The sequence below is a fragment of the Lepisosteus oculatus genome, chromosome 23 (genome assembly GCF_040954835.1).
Source record: "Lepisosteus oculatus isolate fLepOcu1 chromosome 23, fLepOcu1.hap2, whole genome shotgun sequence".
NCBI lineage: Eukaryota > Metazoa > Chordata > Actinopteri > Semionotiformes > Lepisosteidae > Lepisosteus > Lepisosteus oculatus.
Window position 1 is genome coordinate 15,921,252 of NC_090718.1, and position 4,267 is coordinate 15,925,518.

Sequence of the window (4,267 nt, forward strand, 5' to 3'; positions counted from 1 at the left end):
TGCGCTCCACACGTGTTCCGCAGATTTGATTGAGCATCAGAATTAATTATACAATGTCAGTGTATTTACCGTGTCGCGGATTTCTATGTTTGTCTTACAAGACGGACTCGGCAGGAGCTGTTTCTTGCTCTCCGGAGTGAAGGTGCTCTGGGAAGAGACGAGCAAATCTTCAGACTCTTTGTAAATGAGACATCATGACAGCTGTGCCGACCTGCTCTTGATTGACCTGTTGAACCTGTTTGTGTAAAGAGCAGGAGTCTTGTGTACCCCTGATTGTGTTATGTGTACTCTAGTGTGTTTGCAGCGCTCGTCCTGCCTGGTTTATCAACTCGACACAGAAACAGAACCCACTGCCGTCGTGTCTGTGGGTTTCTGAGCTCTCTTGTCTTGTTTGTCTCCTTTGTTTATTTTACTTTGTTAAATAAAACGTGGTTGCCGGGGCAACGGAGCTGCAGTAGTTGTTTGCCGGAGCGGGTCTGACCTCCAGCAGGTCAACAGGCGGCTTTTTTAATGTAATCTAAAAAGCGCTGGCTGGAGTATTTTGTGGAAGAAACGGTGACTCGCAGGCTGTGGGACAGGACTATCAGGGACAAATCAGCGCTGGACACCAAGCTCACACCGCTGGGCTCACTGCACCATGAGCGAGTCCGTCGGGGCCTCCTCCTGCTGGGGTGTGTTACCTGGGCTGCTGTCTGTGTGGAGTCTGCATGCTCTGCCTGTGTTCTCATGGGTCCTGTTCATGGGGTGCTGTCTGTGTGGAGTCTGCATGCTCTGCCCCTGTTCTCATGGGTCTGGTTTCCTGGGGTGCTGTCTGTGTGGAGTCTGCATGCTCTGCCCCTGTTCTCATGGGTCTGGTTTCCTGGGGTGCTGTCTGTATGGAGTCTGCATGCTCTGCCCCTGTTCTCATGGGTTCAGTTTCCTGGGGTGCTGTCTGTGTGGAGTCAGCATGCTCTGCCCCTGTTCTCATGGGTCCTGTTCCTGGGGTGCTGTCTGTCTGGAGTCTGCATGCTCTGCCCCGGTTCTCATGGGTCCTGTTCCTGGGGTGCTGTCTGTGTGGAGTCTGCATGCTCTGCCCCTGTTCTCATGGGTCTGGTTCCTGGGGTGCTGTCTGTGTGGAGTCTGCATGCTCTGCCCCGTTGTCATGGGTCTGGGTTCCTGGGGTGCTGTCTGTGTGGAGTCTGCATGCTCTTCCCCTGTTCTTATGGGTTCAGTTTCCTGGGGTACTGTCTGTGTGGAGTCTGCATGCTCTGCCCCTGTTCTCATGGGTCTGGTGTCCTGGGCTGCTGTCTGTGTGGAGTCTGCATGCTCTGCCCCTGTTCTCATGGGTCTGGTTTCCTGGGGTGCTGTCTGTGTGGATACCTGGTGAAGAGACCCAGTGAGTGTTTGTGTGGCCAGCTGCGTCAACTTCAATAAAACTGGCCTTTTGGTTTGTTTGAGTGCTGACTTGCTATGGTGTATTTTTTCTCTCTCTGAACAACACGTCCTACGGCCAACACTTCCCACACAGGAGGTGTGTGCGTGACAGCTCCTCAGCTGCAGCAGGAGTCCAAGTGTGCACAGATTTCTTGTTGGGTTTTGTTGTTTGAAGTTTCTGTTTGTATGTAGGAAGCAATTGTGCCATCGTGTGGTCCGAGTTATAGCACGCGACCAGAGCTCCCGAAGAGCGCCTGCCTCCTGCCCGATTCGACGTCTAAAATCATCACAGAACGGTGAGGAGCCTCTGACACAGCCCCCAGTACTGGGTGTGCAGAAAGAATCCTATTGTACAGTTTTGGTGTGAAATGGCCTCCAGTTCTTGTAACATGATGGGTTTCTCTGGACTGCAGTCCCAGTGCACTCCGCTTTGGATTTGCAGTGGTGTTTTCTACAATGGAAAACCCTTTGTTTGTACAGAATGGAAATGGCAGTCTGCATGTTTTAATAATCTAATGTGATCATGTACTACAGCTTAAACACTGAGCCAGGTGACGTTTGATTCTAAAAGATTTCTCTATCATTTCAGCGGCGCCTTGTCTGCGGCAGCCCGGCAGCTCCTCCTCCCTTCCAGCTGAGACTCTTCCCTCTCCAGAGGTGGGTTAGTGCTCTCAGGTCATCTTCTCTCACACAGCTGCGGGGCAGAAACGCTACTTCCACTGGGCAGAGAGCAGACGGGCAGTGGGAAGGGCAGCCCTGTGTTTGGGGATCAGGGCTGTCCCTGCTGAGGGATGCTTTCAGAGCCAAAGCAACTGGCTGGGTTATGAACTTTATGGTGTGATCCAAATATGACATACAAAGACAGAGAATGAGAAAGAAATAGTATTGCATGTATCTGATCAAAACAGTCTCTTTCAGACAAAACAAATATTGAACAAAAACTTAGTTGCAACACACTGCACTACACTTTCTTCTAGGCTGACATTACTGATAGTTTGTGCTGTCTTCCTTTCAGTCTGCAGGGTGTGCATCTTTTTCCTCAGCTTCCTACACGAGGAATCAGTTTCTCCTGCCCTGGTTTCACTCCTTTATATCTCACAATCTTCTGCAGCTCCTGGAGGCTGACGACATGTTTGCTGTTTCTGAAAAATTGCTGACTGGCTCATCAGCACAATTGCTGATTCAAAATCCTTTACTCACATGTTGCCTTAGCCTCTGTATCACAGAGATGTCTTCTGGGTTGGGTAGATCGATAGTGTGCTTTTGCTCAGTTGCTCTGCTCAATGCGTGGTCTTTTAACTCCGGCTGGGTACGAGCACCTCACTCTCCACACGGCTTTCCAAGGCTCTGTCATCGTGTGTGAGGATGTTGTGTAGCTCGTGAAACAGTTCCCCCATTTGAGCCCTGGATTTACTGGGTACTTGAATACCTGAATCTTGCCGTCAGTCCTGATCACCTTGTTTTTGTTCTGCAAGGACAAGGCACCTCCCCAGCACTGAACACAAACTGATACTGGCGGGTTGATTGTGTTGTGGTGTGAGTTTGTGTCTGTGGGGGTGAGGTGTCCCCTGCAGCGCGAACAAACATGCAGACTCCACACAGACAGCAGCCCTGGAATCAAACCCAGGGCCCCGGTGCTATGAGGCAGCGATGCTAACCACTGTGCCGCAGTGTTGCCCCCTTTGAAAATGTCTGACTTCCGTTTAATTTGAGGTCACAAGCTTATAAATGGTCTCACAACGTTTGTCTCATCTCAGGTTTCTCTGACCAGGCCCAAGGACCTGTAGTCACTGACAGCTTCTGCAGTCTGACGGTTCATTTCAGTAGGCTGGAGGGATGGCGCAATTATCCTCAAATCAGTGAGTATTGTTTTGCTCTTGTAACATGAAACATCAAAGAGAAGTCAACAGACTATTCCGTGAAACTGTTCAGACTGGCCCGTGGTGATTTTCTGGGTCCTTTAGTAAGCTGTCCGGGACTGTGTCATCGACACACTTTGTGAGAAGCCAGTCTGTGTGTTTGCTCTTGTGATCATTCGTGAACGAATGTAAGAGAGTGTAAGAGAGGGAGAAGATTCGGCCCTGGAGTGATCCAGTTTTCTATTTAACAACCTCAAACTGCAGGAGAGAAATGCTTCATTTCTAAGATGGAAATATAATCAGAAAGTATAATTAGCCATTTGTGTATATCATGTCAAAAAATGTTTTATATATAAAAAGAATTTAGTAGAGACATTTGCTTAATAAGGCAGTAGAATAAATGTTGTGATGCTGGTGTGATGGTGCTCTCCAACAAACTGATACAAATGGACAGAGAGACAAAGTGAGAAAGAAAATGTGTACATAACAGACATATATGCAGAATACAATACAGTGCTGTAAAGTACAGTACCCTAGAGTGAAGATGGAAATCATTCATTCTGGTGCAGAAGAAATGAATCTGCTCTCAATGGTTTTCCTGTACAATTGGAACACGTTGTGAATTCTACATAATTCACAGAAAACAAAATAAACAACTCATTCACTCCCCTACTGTCCGTGACCCAGAGCTCAGTAATCATTTCACTACTGAAGATCATGCAGTTTTTAATGCTTTTCATTTGAACATCCTACTTGTTAATATTTCCTCTTAGATGAGAATATTCTCTTCGGCGTGTCTTTACAACTCTTCTCTTATTGCTCCTCTTGTCAGTAATCCGGTGTGAAAGCTCTCTCTGTCGGAATCAATGTCTTACCTCTCCGTCTTGTGTTTCAGGTCTCCTCTGGCTGCTGACCCTGCCGTCAGGACAGAACACATCCCGCACTGACCACACTGCTGGGTTTACTGTACGTGACAATAAAGAGCTTGAGCAACA

General features: G+C 48.2%; 2 long non-coding RNA genes across 3 annotated transcripts; both read left to right on the top strand.

Moving 5' to 3' along the window:
• Nucleotides 1–226: 226 nt before the first annotated feature.
• LOC138224661 (uncharacterized) lies at nt 227–2,072 on the top strand. Of its 2 annotated transcripts, none has more exons than XR_011183111.1 (3): nt 227–671; nt 1,606–1,709; nt 2,003–2,072. It is a non-coding gene; the product is annotated as an uncharacterized lncRNA (long non-coding RNA). The 2 variants fall into 2 exon arrangements; XR_011183112.1 differs by having other exon boundaries at nt 2,023–2,070.
• Nucleotides 2,073–3,174: 1,102 nt separating this feature from the next.
• On the top strand, nt 3,175–4,267 carry LOC138224883 (uncharacterized). The gene is made up of 2 exons (XR_011183342.1): nt 3,175–3,272; nt 4,168–4,267. It is a non-coding gene; the product is annotated as an uncharacterized lncRNA (long non-coding RNA).